This window comes from Microcebus murinus, chromosome 11, assembly GCF_040939455.1.
Source record: "Microcebus murinus isolate Inina chromosome 11, M.murinus_Inina_mat1.0, whole genome shotgun sequence".
Classification (NCBI taxonomy): Eukaryota; Metazoa; Chordata; class Mammalia; order Primates; family Cheirogaleidae; genus Microcebus; species Microcebus murinus.
The window spans coordinates 46,889,126-46,911,708 of NC_134114.1; the positions used below are offsets into that span (position 1 = coordinate 46,889,126).

The 22,583-nt window shown below is 43.4% G+C and overlaps 1 long non-coding RNA gene across 1 annotated transcript; it reads right to left on the reverse strand.

The window, feature by feature from the left end:
- LOC142873792 (uncharacterized) lies at positions 1–9,609 on the reverse strand. The gene is made up of 4 exons (XR_012921767.1): positions 9,565–9,609; positions 4,561–4,751; positions 4,193–4,465; positions 1–419 (listed from the first exon to the last, which is right to left on the reverse strand). It is a non-coding gene; the product is annotated as an uncharacterized LOC142873792 (long non-coding RNA).
- Between the last annotated feature and the right edge of the window lie 12,974 nt (positions 9,610–22,583).

The following is a 22,583-nucleotide window of genomic DNA, read 5'->3' on the forward strand; positions in this document are numbered from 1 at the left end:
TAAATGATTAGGTAGCACATAGGATCTTCAGAAAGGCCCAGGCTTGGAAACTTTGCAGACAGGAACGATGCCCAAATCCTCCTGCCAGGCTGTCCAGTGGAAATGCTGCCACTGCAGATTGCATGCCGACTCTGGGGTGAAGAGCAACTGTTAGCACCATTTTGAAAGACCAAGTTTAGTCTCTCAAAACTCAGCATCACGCCAGTATCCTCGCTCAGAATGGGTTCCATGTGATTATCTTCTTCACATCCCTCTCTTCCAAATCAAAGTCCTGATGGCATCTGATGGGCGGGACTCAGGTCACATGCTTGCGCCATCTGCAAGGGCTGGGAAAGTTGGGTTTCTGGCTTCTTCCTTGAGGAGGGTGGACTCATAAGTTGGGGGATTTCCCAACTGTAGGAGGGGTGTTCGAGAAATGCCTGGCAGTCACAAAGCATCACAGATGTCAACCAACACTATCTTCTATTTCCCAAGTATACCCACGCCCCCACCACTGACTCAGTTCTAATCTTCATAGTTTGCAGTCTTGACTAATGTGATAACCACCTCTAACTGGTTCCCCTTCCTCTTTTCTCCTGTCCACACTAATGCTAGAGGAATATGTCTAAAAGCAAATCTTACCATGCCACTCTCTTACTTGCCACACATTATCAAAAAGCAAAAACTTCTTCAAAAGTTCTGCATTGCCAATAGATGAAGTCAAAACTACTCATATTGGTATAGAAAGCTTTTTGCAATGTGACCCTTGCCTGTCTCTCCATGACCCCGTCCTCACTCAGGATCCTGTGCTTAGGATCCTGCTGCGCCAAACTACTTGCCCTTCTCCGAATGTCACCTCTACTCTCCTGCTTCTGTTCCTTTGTTCATGCTCCTTCCTGCTCCTTGGAATGGCCCTTTCCCTGACAAACTCTTGCTCGTCTTCCAAAACGCATCTCAAGCATCACATCCCCTCTGCACCCTAATCCCTCAGTCAGAATGGGACACTCCCAACTTGGTTCTCCCTTGACACCCACCTCTGTCAGGATTTATTCTATTATTAAATATTTTTTAATTGTTTGCCCCCACATCTGTCTTCAGAACAGGAAGGAACTAGACTGTAAGCTCCAGAAACCATTGCCTTATTTTTATATCCCTAACGTGGTATCTGGCTCATAAGTCGATACAATAAACTCGTGTTGGATTAATGGTAATGCCATTGCTGCCACTCCTGGTGGTGGCAGTTGTCTCCATTTAGGGAACACTTACTACATGTTAGGCGCTGTATTGAGCTCTACATGTATGAATATATATTCCAATATATTATGTTACTTAATCCACATAATGACTCTCTGAGATAGGAATGATTATCCTCATTTAGTACATAAGGAAAATGAGCATGTATATCTCTGTGTCCAAATTTCCTGTTTTTATAAGGACACCATTCCTATTGGATTAGGGCCCACCCTAATGACCTCATCTTAACTTGATCATCTGCAAAGATCTTATTTCCAAATAAGGTCACGTTCACAGATACTAGTGGATAGGACTTCAACATCTTTTGGGGGCACACAATTCAACCCTTAACACTATGTCCAGCAAAGTGTCTTGCACTTATGAAATGCTCAGTTAAGGTTTTTTAAGAGAACTTGAGGGCCACTGGTGAGACCTGGCCTTGAGCCAGTGTGTCTGAGACCCTCTGCCCGTGGCAGGGTTGAGGTGGACAAGCACTGTCTGGTAGCCACAGCGGCTTTCTGCTAAATCTCTGCAGGACTGCTAGGTGGAGAGGGGACACAGTGAAACAGGTTGTCTTCTTTTAGAAAACAGTATTTTCTCCCATGAAGTGTATAATGTCCTGGGTCTCATTTGTTCATAAGAAGAAAGGGATTGGGGCTGGCTGCTTTTACGGCAATGGTGTCAGGCCAAGCGGTTGTAAACATGCCATCCTCTGGAATGCATCTGCTTGCTTTGCTTGGCAGATTCCTCAAGGGCTGGATCAGCTCCAGCGAAAGTCTAAGTCTCTGCAGCCCATGTAGGGGCCCATGAGAATATGTCTTGCTGTCCCCAGCCCACCCCTCTGTGCTCTCCTGTCCCACCCATAGCACTGGCCTCAGGGAAGAGTTGTTTGTTTAAACTTAGATACATATCATATTAAGCGCCTCTTAGATGCCTGGCACTTTATGTGTCTTGTGTCACTCAATCGTGGCCACAAGATTACAAAGCTGAGCTTTCATTTAATTGGGGGATAATTAATAAATTTTGTCTGTAGAGTTTAAAAAATAATAATGAAATGTGCAACTATCACCCAGGATAAGAAATAGAACATTACCAGTATTGTAAAGGCTTCTGTGTACCTCTCTCCTCCCTGCAAGAGAAACAGCGTCTGAACTTTGTATAAATCATACCCCTGCTTTTCTTTATAGTATACCAAGTAAGCATGCATCTCTTAGATTATTTGTTTGGCCAATTTTTGTTCTTTATATAAACGGAACTATACTGCCCATAGTCTTAGTAGCTTATTTCTTTTGATCATCATTATGGATTTTGAGATTCACCCATGTTGATACATGTAAGAGTAGTTCATTAATTTTTTTCTGCTGTGTAATATTCCATTATATAAATGTACTGCAATTTATGCATTCTACTCTTTATGGGCACTTGAAGTGTTACCAGTCAAAGCTGTTATGCATAATATTGCTAGTGACATTCTGCTACATCTCTTTTAATGCATATATGCAGAGTTTCTCTAAGCTACATACTTAGAGGGATAGCAGATGATTTAAGATATGCACATATTAACTTTCCTAGGTAATGTTAAAGTGTTTTTGAAAAAGCTTATACCAAATTAGATTCCTGCTAACAATGGATTAAGGGTCTCATTGCTCCACATCCTTGCTAACATTTGAATTTCATAGAATTAAAATTTTTGCCCATCCAGTGGGCATGAAATTGTAATTTTAATATGCATTTCCCTGAAACTAAAAACGATAAGCACAAATGAGGTTGAACACCTCTTTCATTTAACACCTGGTTTTTCTATTGCATCGTGTGTCTTTTTCTTACAGATTTGTGGGAATTTTTAAGTATACTCTGGAAACTGGTCTTTTTTTGTAAGTTATACTTTTTTTAGGGCTCAATTCATTTCATCTAAGTTTTCAAATTTATTGGTACGGGTATGAAGTTGTTGATCATGACTTCTTTTTATCTGTTAAACTTTTTAATAATTGTAGTTTTGATAAATTATAGTTATGCCTCTCTTTTCAATTCTGATGTTGTTTATTTGTGCCTTCCCATTAAATAATGTTGTCAGAAACTTGTCTATTTTATTAAGTTTTTTCAAAGAACCTATTTAGGGCTTTGTTCATCTAGTCTACTTCATTTTTCCCCCTTAACTTAATAGCTTCCTTCCAAATATTTCCTTTGTCATTATTTGCCTTTTTCCTCCCTAACTTCCTAAACTGCATAGTCAGCTTAATAATTTTAAGCCTTTTTTCTTTTCGAATGTAATTATTTAAAGTTTTAACTTTCCCTCTAAGTTTGGCTTTAACTGTAGCCCATTAGTTTAAATGTGTAGTAAACTGTTTCTCAAAGTGGCTTGAACAATTCTTTCTGCTAGGTTTTAATGTTTTATGATTATTATTATTTATATTCTACAGTTTTATTATTATATGTTTGTGTGTGGATATTTTTGTCCTACTTCTTTTTGGTAATCATTGGGATTTACAGATCAGAAGATTGGAGACTAAGTTATTCTGGAAAAAAAACGGGCATTATCTCTTCAAATATTGTCTCTTCTACAATATTTAAGTATAATTCTTAATATTAATATTTAACTTAAGTTAAATATTTTAAGGTAAATTCTTCACTCAAAGCTTTTGAACCACAAAAGTGCATGAATTCAGACTGATAAATCCTTATGAGGGCTTGATTATGCTTATATAATCTTGGGGGCGGGTGGTTTTGTCCCTCTACTTGGAAATTAGGTCAATATAAGCGAGTCTCCTTACTCTCCCTTTCTGTGTGGCAGCATTTTTTGGGTTTTTTACTCTTGTTCATGCTGTTGGGATCCCAGTTTAAGCCTTATTCAATCTCCACTTCCCACAAGCTCTGGGCTGCATCTTCTCCCTCTTTAGTCCTGTCCATCCATTAGAGTAGTTCAAGTTGCCTGGCATAGGCGAAAAACCTCAGAGTGAAAACCACCTTGGTACTCACTTACCTCTGAGATCCTGCTCATACTTCAATTTGGGCATTCAAGGATTCTTTACTTGGAAAACAGCTTAACAATGTGCTTCAAACAAACAACCATAACTGTTTTTACTTTTCTCTTCATTTTAGTTGCTTCGCCCAGAAGGGCCATTCAGTGGATCTAATTTGTTATACTGCCGGACACTGAACCCAGGTGGTCTTTTCCAGATGACACGCTTTGTGGTCCCTGCTTCCATTTCATCTGCCCTTTAATACAGTCTTTACTCATGAATCTGGCAATTCTCTGTTGCATAAGGCAGGAAGAGGTGGGGAAGGGGAACTTTTTAGAGTCAGCCGTGGTCAGAACTTTGACCTAGAAGTAATCCCTTTGTCACTTACCACATGTTAATACGCACTGTGCTGGGGAGTCACTGAACATGAGACCCAATATTCACCTTCATTGTAGCTGGTGGAGGAGGCAGAGGCGGGAACCAGACTCTGTAAGCGTAGGATGGTTGTTGCAAGGGCTGAGCACTGGATGCCGTGGCAAAGCCAGGGAGTCAAGGGGCCAGGGTGCCAGGGAGGGCTTCCTGAAAGAAGTGGCATCTAAGATGAGACCTGAGGGCAAGCAGGGATTGGCCAGGCAGAGAGGAGAAGGCCACAGTGTTCCACCCACAGAAAGTACCTGCAGAGCAGCCCAGGCAAGAGACAAGTCTGGAAGGTGGGCAAGGGCAGCCAGGAAAGGGGCTTCTCAGTTGCCTTAAGAAGTTTCAATTCTGTCTAGAGGGTAATAGGGAAGTATGGATGGTTTTAAGGATAATTCATTTAGAAAAATGGCTCTGGCTACATTATGGGGAAAGGATTGCAGGGCAAATGAGATAATGGTGGCCTGTGGGGACTGCGAAATATTTAGGAGGTAGGGCTTTGAAGCCAGACTACCTGGATTCCAATCCTGGCTCCACCACTTTTTAGCTGTATGAAGTTAGGCAAGTACTTACCCTCTTTTGCCTCAATCTCCTTGACTGTGTGCTGTGATAGGCTCCACCTTATAGAGTGTTGTGAGGCTTAAATGAGTCAGCATGGACTGCATAGTACTTTTCACAATGCTTATCATACATTAAGTGCTTCGTCTTATTTTCATTTGAATATATAGCATTTACTGGACCGTTGGATAAAGGAGGTAGGGAGAGAGAGGAGTCAAGGATGGTTGATGGGGCTTGAATGATCAGCAACCCAAGTGCAGGCACAGGCTAACTCAGTGCACAGAGCCGGTGGGACATCTGGGTGGAGATGGCTGGCTCATGTCTGGGTGTCCTGACTTTCTGATTCACCAGGTATCCCTGAAAGCCTAGGACATTGAGAGCTAAGGAACCATGATGGTAAAATTCAGCCTTTGCCTTTGAGGAGGTAGCTAGACCCAGCAGTTTAAGTGTTTGACAGAAGAATCTGAGCGGTGCACAAGGGGGGGGCTCCTACCAAGCTTAGGGGGCAAAGAAGACCTCCTAGGGGAGAGACAGCAAGCTGAGTGGTAGAAGAGAGGCTGCGAAGACCCTGGGAGAAAAGACGCAGGAAGGGCAGGGGCGGATCTTACAAAGGTGCTGCTGAGTTCAGACCTTCCTCCCTCCTCTCAACACTTACAATGGGAAGCTGACGTTTCTTGTTTTCTCATTACCTTTCCTAGAGAACGCTGACTTCTTTAAATGTCTCTAACATACAAAATGCTTCTGCCCCATAGCTTGTACTTAATGAAAACAGTTCAGAGCAGACCTAGTTCGCCCGTGTGGTAGGTCGTCACACAAAGTCCTTTGTGGGCCTGGACCCCTCTGTAACTCTGCATCAAAGAGGTTTGCTCCAGGGTGTGGGGTACAGGCCTGTCTACCCTTCTCTCTGTGGGACGCCCAGGGCAGTTTGATGACAGAGTTTGACGGTAACAAGGAGGCTTCTCTGCTCCTCCTCACGTGTCAAGTTCATGGCAAAGAGCCAGCCAGCACCCAGGCCCTGCTCCCTGTCAGAGCGCCTGTCTCTCTCAGCGTGATTTTGTTCTTTCCTCCTTTGAGGCTGAGTGCAGCCATCCAAAATTTCAGCCAGAAACGTAGCTGCAGGCCAGCACTGACAGCACATCCCTGTGATTTTCCAGCATCAGGTGCCCAGGTGTGCCGGTCACCACTTCGCACCCTGCCCCCTCCTTCCCCACAGCCCTCAGTTGCCCTCAACCGCCGCAGTGCCACCAGGCAGCCTCCCCGAAAACTGGCCTGCTGAGGCACAGGCTGCTGATTCCCCAGTGAAATTTCCCGAAATCCTGCACAGTGGCGCGTGGGCATAGCCTGGCCTGCCAGGAGCAACACTCCGTGCTAGTCATCACGCTTCCCAGGGGATTCCTTCCTCCTGGCCCCTGGAGCTCATTCAGGACTGGGGAGGCAGCAGGCCTGGTGGAAATCTCTGGGAATCTGCAGGAAGCCAGACCTGGGTTCAAGTCCTGGCTCAGCCACTCTCCCCTTATGTGACCTCAAACAACCTAAGCCTTTATTTCCTCACCAATAAAATTTCCTGTGAATGGGATGACAATGACTACTTTGAAGAGTTGTTGCAAGGATTGGAAACAATTATGCAAGGAGCCTAGCACCAGGTAAGCATTCAGAAATTGGCAGTTAACAGTAGCATTTTGTAGGATTTGAACTTTAAGGTATGGCGCTGCAAGATTTCAGAGTATCTGAGAGCAGAGCTTGGGCTAGCGCAGTTTCCCTCCAGGCCAGGCAATAGGCAGGGAGTGGCAGGGAGGTGATCATACCCTGGACTCCAGGGATTAAGACTCTTTCCCTGATTCTTGGTCTGTTCCCCGTGGGACAGTAGGGTGGTTAAAGGGGACATCTTTTTCTATGGTTCACTCCTTCTCTGGGCAAGGGCATAAAACTCCCCAGAGTATTAAATATATTAAATATTTAACATACAATTTTATAATTAGCCCTTCCCAGCACCATCTCCAACTAGTCTGCAGGCACCAGGAACTCTGATGTGATAAGACTTTAATATTCCCCCCTCCCCCCAGCAGAGTTGGCTGAGAAGGCGGGTGCTGGGGGAGTCTCTCCTCATTCCTGCTAGGTCTATTCCAGTCATTTCGTCACCCACGGCAGGTTGGTATCTCAATCCAGCCACAGTCTTTGTGCTAGAATCATTCCAGACAGGGAGGGAGGGTCAGCTATAATGCACAGACAACTTCCCTTTCAGGCCTACAGGCTTAAAATCTCCTCCACAATCGTGCCTGAACTGTAGGAGTGGCAGGAAAAGGCAGGGCGCTGCGAGGCTCCTCGAAAATCCTTTGGGATTTGCGCACTCTTCCCAGCCAGACGTTACAATGTGCTAACACCCTTGTGAGTCATGAAGTAACTCATGGTCAGTTCTGTTTGGAGAACAGGATGAATAATTGAAAGTAACTGGGTGTTTGCCTGAATCCAGGCCTAACCAGTATTTATTCTGTTTTCTTGTCTCTTTTTACCTAAAACAAACATGTCTGGTTTCCCATCTTCCTCCACATACCCTGCCTAATCCTTCACTGGCTCTTAGAGGAAAGTCCAGTCTTTCCCACAGTCTAAAGACCCTGCAGGGCGGCCCTGCCTCCTTCTCCAGCACATCTGTCCTCAGCAAGAGAGACTGGACGTGAGGACAGCCACGTCCTTGGGGCTACATGCCTAGCCATAACCTTACCTTTCTTTAACTTTTTCTGTTAGAATAATTTCAGACTTACAGACAAGTTGCAAAAATAAAACAGAACATTCCTTCATTTCCTTAAACTAGCCTCCCTTGTTAACATCTTATAGTATAATGATTGAAACCAGGAAAAGAACATTGCTACCATACTATTAGCTACACTACAGTTTTTATCTGAATTTCCACTGATATTGGAAATTCTCACATTGCATTTAGTTGTCAAATCTTTTTAGCATCCTCCAATCTGTAACAGTTTCGCAGTCGTTCATTATCTTTCATGACCTTGACTCTTTTGAAGAGTACTGGTCAGTTATTTTGTAGAATGTCCCTCAGTCTGGATTTATCTGATATTTTCTCATGGTTAGATTGAGTTGATGCAATTATTTTGGCAAAAATACCACAGAAGTGGCATTGTGCCTTTCTCACTTCATCATATGTCTTATTACTGGTTATGATAACCTAGACTATTACTGACTAGAATCATCTTTACACTTAGCTTCTAAACATTTGTTCCTCTTCTCTAATTATCCTTATTCCCTTGGTGAACTGATACCTTCTCATGGGTTTGGGTATCTTCTATCTATAATACACCTCAAATATTCCCAAATTTATATTTTTCTTCTAGATCTCTCCTCTGAACTTTAGCCCATCTATCCAACAGCCTACTCAATCTTTCCACTTGGATATCTAAGAAGGGCCTTAGACCTAACATTCAAAATCAAATTCTTGAATTTCCAGAAGCATTCTACAGCTTAGCAAATAGTAATCCTTCTTTCCAGTAGCTCAAACAAAAACTCTTGTGTCATCTGTTAATTCTCTCTTTAATTCTCACTACATCCAATCCATCAGAAATGATGCCTGTTCTATATTCAGAATCTATCCAGAATCTAACCACTTCTCCCACCTTCTCAGCTACCACCTTGATCTACGCCACCACCACCCTCTTCCACTGCAATTGCCCCCACCTGGTCTCCTTCATATGGCACTGTCCTCCTAGAGTCTTTTCTTCATACAGCAGCCACAGCAATCTTTCAAAATGTAAGTCAGATTGTGTAATTCCTCTGCTCAAAACCCTCCAATAGCTTCCCATGTCATTCAGTTAAAAGCTGAAATCCTTTTTAGTGGCCTACAAGGTCCTACGTGATCTAAGTTGCCTTCCTCTGCAGTTGCATCTCTGTGACTTCATCTCCTACTACTCTGCCCTTGCTATTCCTTCAAAATTACCGAGTATGCTTCTGCTTCAAGGCCTTTGCTCATGAAATTGCCCCCAAATTCAGTCATTTTTTTTTTCAGTATTCCTTCACTCTGTAAATGTGCAACCAATGCAGTTGCACACATTGGAGCCTCTCAAACATCCTTGATCATTCCCTTGCCTTCATTCCTCATGTTCAACCTCTCACCCATCCCTGTGTTTTCCCTGCACATAAATATGCTCAAGCCTGTCTGTGTCTCATTTCCACTGCTAATACCCAGATTCACTAGGATCTCTCCTACCCATCTCTTTGGCCACTACCGATTTGTTCTCCCTGCTGCAGCCCAGGTGGTCTCTTCAAAATTAAAATGTGACCAAATCGCAGCCTTGCTTACACACTCTTTGATGGCTCCCCTCTGCTGGCAGAACACAGATCTCAACTGTTAACACAACCTGCATAGCCCTCCTGGTGTGGTCGTTGCTGTCTGTACTCCAGCCACTCTTACCTCTCATTCCTCGGATGGCTCTTCCCTCCCCTCCACGGCCTGCTGCTTCCTCTGTTTGGAAAACACTCCACTCACCCCTGTCCCCATGCCCTAGCCCTGCCTCCCTCTGTTTCAGACTCTACATGCTTCACACTGCAACCTCATCGTCTTTGCTTGGTGCAGCCTCCTCTCACTCCTCAGTCTAGATGAGGTTCCTCTGTTTCATACTACCAAGAGTCGTTCTTCTTTCCTACCGAACATTCTCACTAGCTTGTAACTGTATGTCTACTAATGTGATCGGTTGTCAAGTTATCTGTCTCCCGCACCAGACTATACATCTTATGATGGCAGGGAGCAAAGTGCTTGACACACAGTTGGCACTCAATAAATATTTGTTGAATAAATAGATAAACAGATGGATTGATGAAAATAAAATCATACTTTTGAAAGACAAATCTGACAGATCAGTTAATAGAAGGAAGAGAAAGTAAAGGGAAGGAGCTCTGAATAATTAGGAGGCCCATAGAACAACACGGGCCAAAAAGAGGAAATGAAATCCTAAACGAGGGTATTGAGAGAAGGAATGGAAAGTAACTGTTTGGGGACGGTATTGTGCTACTGATATACCAGGTCAACCACAAATAGCCCAGCAATACCCGAGACTCTATGTTTAGTGCCAGCAGCTCACCCCAAACGTGGGTGGGGAAATGAACAAACTCTTGGCTTGTTTAGCAGTCTCAACACTGAGGGAAGTCCTGTGGCAAGGATAAAAGGCACCTTCTAGGACATCTTGTCTCTTAAAAGGACAAAGGCATTTGAATGACAAATTCCAGCTCCATTTTCCCATCTTCTGGACCTTGGGGGTTCATAAATAAGCTGGTTCCTGTGTTTTTAACATCCTCTGATGTATTTGATTACATTTTCAATTCAGATGGTTCCATTACTACAAGAAGCAACTTCATTACCAGGAGGGCCCAGAGCCCAGACTATACTAGCTCCCTGTCATATAATTTAGCCTCAGTCATACCTCAGACAATATTTATACAAGGTCACTTCTTCAAACCATGTCTAGCCTTCCCAAATGACAATATTATTTATGCCAAATGCTTCTCCTCAGGGATGGAAAACTGCCAACTCTAGTTTAATAGGCTATACGGACAGGCTAGAAAAACATCATTTGTAGCACACACAGTTTATGTATTTAGTACATAACTAGGAGTATAGACTGATCATTGGAAACATAGCCGAAAACTGGCCCCAGGAAAAAAAAAAGCCACAAAAGCACTAAGGTTTGGATCATTCCTCCCTGATATTAGTTTTGGAAGCCCTAGGTTTAGCCAGAATTATGAATGCACAAGAGAGAGCTGCCTCAGACTTTAGTGGCTACCTGAATATCCAAAATAGGGGGAAAACCTGCAAAAGGAAATTTAACTTGGGCGTATGTGCCCAGCAGCCATCCTCCTGTGGTTGCAAATTAATGTGACCATCGAGTGGAACAGGCAGCCCAGGGGCCGCTGGTAACAAAGAACAGTCTAGCCCATTGATGTTAATTTACCAAATTATTCACATCCCACAATCTGGAATAGAAATCAGCAGCCAAAAAAATGCCTCCTCTACACCTCAGTCAAAACACCTATAAAAATCTAGATACCAGGAGGCAAAGTCTGGAACATAAACTACTTCATCATGTTGCCAATGAGTTATTAAAGTACAGAATGATGGAGCTGCCAGGGGCGTCTGGGCTACTTTTGCTTCCAAGCTCCGTTTGTGGTGGTGTCTTTAATAAGGCATTTGGTCAAAATGTATCAGTGACAACTCCTTTCTCTTAAAATCTAGTGAAGGATACAAGTCATACATTCCGTTTAATCCTTTACGGACCACTGGGACTTTAAAATCGCTCTGGTAGAGAGTTAACAAACTTCAGAATGCTGAGCTTCCAAATAAAATGTAGAATGTCTGCCCAGACTTGCACGATTTGTTGATGATAAATAACACTAATAAACAATTTATATACTGTTGTCCTTTAAACAGATGTTTACAATTCCTACATAAAAGTACTATACCTAACTTAAATTTTAGGAAGCAAACATGTCAGATTACAAAGGGGTTTCAAAAATTCAAAATTGTTTTTGTATCGATATATTTGGAATGGTTCTTTTTCCTTAAAATGCATTTTTTAAAAGGCTATTAACTGTTGTCATTTTGTTTTCAAGAGCTCTCTCCAGAGGAATTGCCACCCACTGGCCCAATGTTTAGTAGTACTTACTATCCTTATCATTTTTTTAATAACAGTAGCATTTATTCTTTATGATGAATGCAACCTCTGGCCAAGCAATTCCATACCCAGGACTTTATTACAGGACAACAACTAGAGATCTATGCAAAGATGTGTGTGCAAAGACATTCACCACAAAATTATTTATTATTGGGAGTAAATGTACAACAACAGAGAACTGAGTAAACAGATTATCCATGTGATGAAATACCATAAAACCATAAAAAATCATGTTACAGAAAAATATCTAAGCCATTGGAGAAAGTTTACAGTGTACTACAAGTGAAAATAGAAGGTGACAAAACAATATATACCAAATGTATGCTCAGATGAAATGACTTCAAAATATTAATCCATGTTAGACAGTCCTGGGGACATCCCAGAATGATGCAGGTGGGCTTTGAGAAGGGAACTGAGGAATTGATACTGATGTGACCTTATTTATATCTATAGGTAGGTGATATTTATGGATATTTGGACATCATAATTTTTACTTGCATTTTACTATAGAAGTAATTTGCAGGCCAGGCGAAGTGACTCACACCTATAATCCTAGCACTTTGAGAGGCCAAGCTGGGAGGATTGCTTGAGGCCAGGAGTTCAAGACCAGCCTGAGCAAGAGTGTGACCCCATGTCTATAAAAAATAGAAGAATTAACTGAGTGTGGTGGAGTGTGCCTGAAGTCCCAGCTACTTGGGAGGCTGAAGCAGGAGGATCACTTGAGCCCAAGAATTTGAGTCTGCAGTAAGCCACGATAAGGCCACTGCACTCCAGACTGGGTGACAAAATGAGACCTTGTCTCAAAAGAAAAAAAAAAAGAAATTTGCTTTCCATGTGCTATCATCCAAACGAGGAAGAGATATCATGGACATAAAGCCACTGCACTCCAGACTGGGTGACAAAATGAGACCTTGTCTCAAAAGAAAAAAAAAAGAAATTTGCTTTCCATGTGCTATCATCCAAATGAGGAAGAGATATCATGGACATGTTTTGCTGCTCCTAGCCCAGTGGTGGTTTGGACAAGAGCTGCATAAGACACCATCTTGTCCTCCATCCCAATCTAGTTCCTTAAGTCAAGTGTGAGAAGCCTGGCTTCAGTCTCCTGCAGTGAGATCCCAGTGTTCGCGACAGTAAAATGTTGCCATACGCTTCCTGACATTACAGTACTCCTGGGCAACCCCTGAAACCATCTTCATGTCTGTATGATCCTACAGCATAGAGATTTATTAGGATATTGTCAATAAAATTTCGATAAACAGAAGCATGAAATGGGAGACTCCACAGGCAACCTCCCAAAAAAGACTTTAGAAAAATGGACCAGCTCCATCAGCTTCTCTGGCAAACAGATATGACCCATGCTTTATTAAAACAGGAGCTTTTGCAAGGCATGATTACAGGGAAGAGAGAGCTGAATAAAGTTTTGACTTAACAGTGTCTCTGTGGGCGTGGGGGAGATGTGTCTGTTGGATGTTTCTATTTGGACATCCGTTGGCCGCTGTGGGCTCAAAGCTTTGCAAGCAGGGTCCGTGCTCTTCTTCTTCTGAGCATCACTCTTCAGACAGCACCAAGGCAGAAGTGACAGGTAGGCAGAGCAATAGGGATAACTAAGATCTCTGCAGTCAGGAACATCATGATGGGGAAGAAGACCAAGGACAGACCCCCAGGACAGGGTCACGCAGGAGAAAGAGGGGAAGAAAGAAAGAAGTAAACACAAAGGGATCATCTAAGAAGTCAGAGTATGATTGAGTCTTTTCTATATCAAACCACATAAACATCATTTGCTTTAAGGTGGAAATTTTAGTCAAAAATATAGTTTCAAGACAACAAAGTTTTGTATGATGCTAATGGATCTCTGCCTAGGGCTAAAATAATCCAGATGTACCGGATAAAACAAAGCAAAAGTGTATTTAAATACTTCCAAGAGCTCAAAGTATTTCACTCTCCTGAAAACACTAAAAAAAAATTTTTTTTTCAAGGAGGTAAATAAATAATTACAGACACATAAATGAGAGCCAAAATCTTGAATGTACCAGGAAAAAATTATAAATAAGTGCACCTTGAAAGGATCCTACTGGCTTTATAGACCAAGGACTCTCATTCTTAAAGCTTACAATGACATTTTTGCTCGAACATGGTATTAAAAGGTGGGCACTAATGTGGGTTGACTTTTGTTTCCCAGGCCTAAGGGCTGTCTGGCTCACTCCCCATCGAAATAATCGAGGGGCTCACCCACTCGGCAGCAACGCTGAGAGCATCCTCCATCCCGGGGACTGGAAGATTGAAAACTGTTGCCTCTGCAGTTCCCGAGACTGGGTTCAGACTAGACCAACTGTGCAGACAACTTGGCCCATCTTGGGGACTTTGGCTCTCAAATGGCAGGGACTGTTCAGACTAAACTAGAGGTTATTTTACAAGGACCATCAAAATCCTCATTTGCATGTGTGAAATTCCTGTGGAAAGGCTGGTTTTTTGAATCAAGCTGGTTGGGCCAGATGACAAGTGCAGCCTGCCGGAGTGCGTGTGAGCCGTGGCAGCTGGATAGTCAGTCTACCCCTGCGCTGGCCCAAATCACCAGCCCATTGTTTGAGTTTCAACGCAAGCGACCCCGACACCTACCATTCCCCAAGTAGGGGACAGTGACTTTCCAGCTAACAGGAAGACATTGTGTTTTCTTAAAACAAATGGCCATCAGCAGCCACCACCACCACGGTGATGCTCATACATACCAGACGCATTTACCGTACGTAACCTCCTCACAGTCTCACAACCACCCTATGAAGTTTAGTATTTTCATTATTCTCATTTTTTTAGGGGAGAAAACTAAGGCTTAGCCTCAGTTAAGGTTAACTTGTCCCAGGTCACACAGGTAGAAAGCAATGGCTTTGGGTGCAGTTAGTTTAACTTCCACAGCTATGCTTTTTAGCTTTTGTACATGATGCCATATTGCTTCCTTGTTGGTAGGCTGGCCTCAGTTGGCAATGAATAACCACCACGAATGTGAGGATCAAAACCGAAAAGCTGTGTGATAGAGAACAAATCACAAAATTTGATTTGAAATCAGTTATCTGTGTCATTTTCGTCTTACGCAGTTGTAGGACTCATAGGGAGGCCTGCCACATCTGGATGGTGACACAGTTCTTATAAAGCTTGGGCTGCATGGCAGAAGACCTGCTCCATCCCTTTATTTCAAGAAGCATCCCTTTGATTCCAGCTGCTCTGGGATTCAGAGGTCTCTCCATAGAGGGTTGGGGGGGGTGGGTGGAGAAAGCAACCCCTAAACAGATGTCTGATTCCAGCTGTGGGGGGCATGTGCCCATGGCCTTGCAGCTGCTCAGTTTACCCCCAACTACTCTTTCAGGTATAGATCCAGGGATTGTGAAGAAATGGCCAGTTATTCTCCAGCTTGAAGATTCTTCTGAGTCATCAGGACCCCCTTGGTCTGGGAGGTGTGGGACCCAGGTCCCTGATGTCCCTTGCAGGGAAGAATGCAGCACAGTAGTTAACAATTTCCCAGCTCTCAGTCCCTCCAGATCATCTTCCACGTGTGGGGGGGCCTGTACTTATCACCTGGACAGCAGTCTGGCACTGCTGGCCAAAGTGGTTTATAACATCTGGATAACAGTTTCCAGATGCAGCATTTCACTGAAACACTTGATTAAAAGTTTCACACTCAGCATCTTGTAATACCTGACATATGCACAGAGAGTTTCTATCATCTGGGCCAAGAGTAGAAGCAACGGGGTCACTCCAAAGATGAGAGCAAGGGCAGTCCATAGGATCTCAACGGCCCAAGAAAACTGTGAGGTCCTCATCAAAGTCAAGCAAGTGGAGCGGAGGCTGCAGGCAGTAAAGTGGACTAGACAGAGCAAGGGCTTTGGAATCAGATCTGCTTCAAATGTCAGCCCCGCTGATCACCGGCGGGGATTTCAGTGAGATACTTAACCTCTGGAAGCCTCGGATTTCTCCTCTGTAAGATGGAAATGGCGAGCCCACCTTGGAGGAGGACTATGAAGTGCCTGGCACACAGCAGGCACTCGAGAAGTGGTTGTTTTTCTTTTTTTAATTATTAGTTGAGTCTATAAACACAATGCACTATTACACTCATTATAAAACGGTTAGCAAAACACGTAGGACTGGAAGTTCCTTTTTACTCTTTATACAGGACAGTAACATTTTTAAAGCACAAACAATAGTAGCAGATGTTTATAATGTGTCCCTTTGAGGAGGCGCTCAAACGATTTTCCACCAAGTAAAAAAAAAAAAAAATCCCTGAATTTGTCTCATAAACAGATTCAGAGGAATCCTGATCCCCAGACAAAAATCCTGAGGTCACATGTCCTGGAGGGAGACATCTTGATGTTGCAGAGAAAAGGCAGTCCAGCTACACCTAATGTTAAGATTCGCCGCGTCTGTCTATGGTTAGACAAAACAGTCCTCGTTTAATAGGAGCAGAGAGGTTGGAGATTTAGTCCAAATGAGTAAACTAATTGTATTCACTCCACAGCATTTTCCCCTTTTAATTTGAAAACCCTTATCAACGTACTAAGGCTTTAACTCACGGAGCATCTGCAATACTCCAGGGTTCCAGGGCAGTGACAGACACTTTACCCACACTATTCCTGTGTAATCTTTACAACCCGACCGCAAAGCGAGCATTGTGAGCGCCCCCGTTTCTCAGGTGAGGAAATTGTAGCTCAAAGTTACATAGCTCGCAACAAATCAGGAAGCCAACCGGTGGCAGACCTGGAATTGGAACCCATCCATCTAACTCAGAGGGCGTCTCCCGACGGCTTTGGAACAATGACTTCTTTGCCTTACCCTCTGGTGAGCAAAAAACTAGTGAAAATGATTTTTCCTCTCGTCACCCAAAATCATCATGAAAGTGACACCTGTGGCGCCCCTCCTTTCCTGCGCCCACAGCCAGGGCTGCGTCCCTTGTACCACATGGCCTAGAGCACACCTCGCCTTTTGGTCCTGATGGCCGGACAGGTGTTCAGCACAATAGCTCCCTTCTCTCCCCATCTGCTTCTCCCCGCCGGCGGGGCCCGACCCGTCACGGCGGCTGCTTCCCACATGTGCTCGCGGCCCTGGTGATGAGAAACGGCAGGGGCAGGTATTAAAGGTGGAGGCTCTGGCTTATTGCTCCGAATGTACTAAAAACCATTCCCAGACTCCACATAAAGAGTTTTACACACGCAGCACACGTGATACAAGGGAGACAGAGCAGCAGACGTGGGGATAACCACAGTGAGACACGTAACCACAACAGAAGTCTGGAGAGATGGGCTCAAGGAAAGCTACTTTCACAGACCGGGTGATGGATCATCTCCTCAGCAGACAGACAGACAGCGAGAGGCACTTATTTTTATAAAAAGTTGACAGAAAGAACTCCAGACATCCAGGCCTGCTCTCTTCTCATTCTCCTGTCCAGAGCTGACTCAGCCCTGTCTGTTTCCCTTTGCAGGATGGTGAGTTATTCCATGCGCTCGTGCTAATTATCCACAACCAGCTCCTTTCTTTTCTCACAGGTCGTTTAAATGTCTACTTGTCTGGGTCAGAACTTGGATGGATGTTGAATTCCCTTCTGTAGTCCTCCCCGGTGAAGAATTTCTCATACCTAGGGTATTGTTTGTGGGGAAATTCTTTCAATTTAAAGGCCCTTGAGATGGTTATCCAAAGAATTTGTTTTACTAGGCTCTTGAAAAAGGTACTTACCATTTATTGAGTACATAGTAAGTGCCAAATAATTTCCATAAGCTATCTCCTTTAACCCTGCTAGTAATCGCCGAAGGTAGGTATTTGCCCCATTGCACAGATCAATAGGACATACATAATAAATGAAAGGGAGAATAAAACCAGATTGCAAACTCAGGGTTTCCTTAGCATCCGAGAGACAGGGTGGCAGGGTTTAGGGAGCCATTCCCAGGCCAGGAGACCTGGATTCTTGTCCTGGCATTGCCACCACACAGCTCTGTGATCCAGGCAAGACATTTTTTTTTTTTTTTTTTTTTGAGACAGAGTCTCACTTTGTTGCCCAGGCTGCAGTGAGTGCTGTGGGGTCAGCTTAGCTCACAGCAACCTCAAACTCCTGGGCTCAAGCAATCCTTCTGCCTCAGCCTCCCAAGTAGCTGGGACTACAGGCATGCACCACCATGCCTGGCTAATTTTTTCTATACATTTTTAGCTGTCCAATTAACTTCTTTCTATTTTTGGTAGAGATGGGGTCTCGCTCTTGCTCAGGCTGGTCTTGAACTCCTGAACTCAAACGATCCACCTGCCTCGGCCTCCCAGAGTGCTAGGATTACAGGCGTGAGCCACCGCGCCTGACAGGGGGCAAGACACTTTACCTCTGTGTACTTTCGTTTATCTTATCTAAAAATATATAAAGGTGACTTAATATTTATAATAAGTCAGACTCTCCAAGAACAAGTTCCTAGAACATAGCTAATCTATCGGCACTGAATTGGTGTGCATCATCATCCAGCTCTGGAGAACAGCACATCCAAACCACATCTGGGTAGCAAATTAAAGTAGCCACTTTACTTCTTCCAGAGTAACTTGGCATTCCAGAGTTCACTTATCTTTTAAAGACAAGTTGAGGCAGAACTTCAAACCCTGTGGCAAAATCACAGTTGCAATTGCTTTACTACCTTGCATTTGAAAGGTTTTCTTACAAAAAATAGACACGTGGTATTCCAGTTATATATTTCTACGTAACAAACCATACCTAAAATGTAACAGTTTACAACAATTTAATATTATCTTTTGTGGTTCTGGGGGCTTAAGGGCTCAGCTGGGTGGTTCTCTTTTGAGGTCTCCCATATAGTTGCAGTGGGATGAGGCGGAGGCTGGAGTTTTTACAGGTTTCTTCACTTCCATGTCTGGCGTGTGGGCTGGGATGGCTGAGGGCCTATTGGTCACATCTGTCCATGTGTCTCTCCATGTGACAACCTTGGGTTTCCTCACAGCGTGGTGGGCTCAAGGTAGTCTGATTTCTTTCATTGTGGCTGCATTCCCTCAGGGTGAGCATTCCAAGAAAGCCATGAAGAAACTGTAAGCCTTCTATAGTCTACTGATCATGGCATTCGCACACCAGCACATACTCAAAGACAGGAAGGCATAGATTCTGCTCCTGCGTGGGAGAAGGGCTTGTGAACACCGGGGGAAGGGCTTGATGGCGGCCATCTTAGAGAAGTTGCTCCACTTGGCCTGTCTCAGAGCTAATGAACTATACGGGTAAAGGTCTGTTACTCTCTCTCTCTCTCTCTCTCCCTTGCACACACATACACTCTCATACACAAACTGTTCCAAATGGTGCTTACTATAGCACTATGCTTAAACACAAATGTTGACTATATAAACATAAAATGGGACTTCCACATTGCATCCCATACAGAAGAGTAGGTGACAGAAAACACTCTTCCATTTCTCTGTGGGATGAGGTGAAGCTCTGTCATTGACAGAAAAGGGAGAGCAGCTTAACTGGGCAACACCTCTTCTGAAGAAATGGTAAAGGCGTGTAGGTGACCTAGTCACGTCTGTCAGGACGGATATTGATATTCCAGCAATGTTAAGACAACAAACCCCGATGCCATTTGCGATCATCCCTGAATGAAGGCAAAACCACCCGGACGAAGTCGCCAGACTCCGTTCCAGACATCCACACAGATAAGCTGGCCTGACGCGGGGCCGCCGTGACGGGCAGGCTTAAGAGCACTAAGAAACAAACTGAAGATCTGGACAGTATCACTATCAGGGAAGCATATCATAAACCTCAGAATATGACATTGTCCCAAGAAAAACAGCGACCGAGAGGCCAGCTACAAACCTGGAGATGCTGAGAACAGCAGGTCAGTGGGAAAGCAGTGGGGGTGGAGAGGAGTCTGGACAACAAGCTGGAACCAGTGCCGGTGGCATAAACCCTGGAATTGCAGACCCCTGCGGGGCTGAGATTATCTGTGAAAGAAAATATCTGCAGCTCCTGAGGAGAAAGAGAGACTTAGGGAGCCATCAAGGAAGCAGCACAGTGATCCTCTGGGCTACAGACGCCAGAACAAAGCTAGAATTACTGTGGCTTGGAAGGTGAATCTAAAGGCCCCCGGAAGAAGCATTTCTTTTTCTTCATGACTCAGAGAAAGTCAGGAATGAATTCCCTAGACATGAAATTTAAGGAGGTCTCTGGCCTATATCTGGAATATTTAGGAGTTGTCAGCCTTGCAGTCTGATGGGCGCTGCAAGAGCCCTGTGCGTCGGTGGGGTGGGGAGATGGAACAGAAAGTTATTTTCCTCTCGGGCTCTGCCTTCAGAGGGGAATCTGAGGCTTGTTCTTCAAATTATAGGAGTTTTAAAGGCAGAGGTTCCCAACAGATCGATCGATTATAACCCTCCAGCCGAGAGAGGGCACTAGCTGGGTTGACCAATCCTCAAGTTACGGCTTTCGGCCATATCCACCCATCTGGCTCTTAAAACACCCTCCTGAAATTCTGGCAAGCATAAAAATCTGCAAGTCATTTGAACCCAGAATCTCACCCTGGGAATCGAATACAATGAAACCATCCACAAGCAGGGGAAATACATGTGCATGAAGATGTTCACAGCAGTACTATTTATAAGCAGACTAACTCAGTGCTTCCCAAATTTTGATGTGCCTCTCGTAGAAATCTTCTTAAAGGCAGTTTCAGTGCATCTTCATGTCCAACAAACTCCCAGGTGGTACCCATGCTAGTGGTCTGCAGGCCACACTTTGAGAAGCAAGGGTTTACTTACTACGCAGCTGAACAAAAGTAAACATTGGCAAGACATGACTAAATAAATGGAAAAGACGTCTTCTCCTTAGAATGATACTGAGATCGATGTTAAAATGATTCTGAGGACTAGCGACATGAAAAAGTGTTTATGACATAACCCCCTCACTCCCCAAACTGCCTTCATTAGTTGATAAATTCTACAGTCCAGTTAGACATAGGACATGTCTTGAGGCCACTCGTGTACTCTCTGTGTATCTCTGAAGCATTTGAAAAGCTGAACTGAAATGCCTGGAGAGAGGGCACAGGAGGTCACATGGCATGCATGTTCTTTTTCAAAGGTGTATTTGGATTCTCATCTAAGGCCTCAACAGTGTATGTGTAGATAGAACCTGACAAAATCATGAAAGCTAGAAATTCTGAAACAAGGGGAGGTCAGGGTAAACCTTTGGTGTACTTTTTAAAACTCTCTTTATTTAGGCATCCCTTTCTGACCTTTTCTCCTTATTGAGTACTACAAATCATCTCCTAAGATGATGTCCCATGCATTTCTGGGCAATGCATTTTTCTCTTGTTGCCACTGATTCTCTAGGGATACAGTGAACATTTGAATCAGTTTGAATATTTTTTTTAAAAAGGTATTATTTAAGAAAAAACCTTTAAAACAGCAACTGAATTAACTAAGTACAAACAAAATTTGTTTACAACAAATTCCAGGGCACTATTCCAATTCCTTTATTGACTTGGAATTTTATTATATTAAATATTGTTTTTAAAATGTGAGCCATCAATTGCAACTTGGAAAAACATCTTGCAAATATAGCTTCTGCTATATTTTATTAATTTTTTTTCAAGACAGGGTCTCGCTCTGTTATCCTGGGTAGAGTGCAGTGGCATCATCATAGCTCACTGCAACCTCAAACTTCTGGGCTGAAGCAATCCTATATTTTATTAAAATTGAATTTAACTTTCAATGTTATTTTTCCTGTCTACAATAGTCATCAATTGTTCTTTGTTCTTACAGAAATTATCTATCTATCTACACACGAGCACACACACACACACGGTATGAAACACTGACGTGTTTGGTGGGCTGAGTCCTCGTCTGCTAACGATTAGGTAGGTGGGAACCCAGAGAATGAGGGAGTCTTTGTTCTTTTGTTCTCCCTGGTATAGATTCTATTTCACCTGAACAGAGCTAAGCTTACAATCCAATGGACAAAGGACACTAGGTGGATGACAATAGGAGATTCTAAGTTGAGAACAGATATTCAGCATGGGTGCAAGTTCTGATTGGTGGTGCTTTCAGAAAGAAAAAATAGGAGCCCTTGGGATGGATATTAGACTTCACCTTTTAGGTCATTTTAAATAAAAGTGAAAGAAAAACAGGGAGAGAGAAAAAAGGGAGAGAATCAATAGTTTGCGATTCCAAGGACATAAAAAAAGGGGAAAACATACTACAGACAGAGCTGGAAAGCAATGCCTTCTTAAAGTATACATGGAAAAAGAAAGAAACAAAATAAGTGAAATGGAGTGTGAACAAAAGCAAGGAAATACTAAGAAATACTTGGGGGACAAAGTGTTACTAAAGAAAGGAAATCCTAGCTTGTGAGACTTAACCTGAAACAAGAAGATAAAAATCCTTTATACAATCAGCAAACAAAAGCAAGGAAATATAAATTTTCAAATCCCATGGAAAGCCTGGAAGGGAAGTCAGTGAGACAATGCTGAACGTGCAGTTGAGAAGATAAATCATTTCTTTGCCTCGCTCTACACAGAAAGAAGATAACAGACCAGGGATGAGATGCATTTTCCAGCATAAGGACAGGGAATTGTTGAAATGCTTTTCCTTCACCACAAAGAGCTAACAGAACACCCAATTCAAATGAACGGGATTCTCAGAGAGACAAAACCCTTTTCTGCAGTTGACATGGGTGAGAGGTACTTGCAGAGTACCATGGAGAAGAAAGAGGTTGTCCTTTTCTGCACCACACGAAATATTTGTTGACTCATTGATTCCT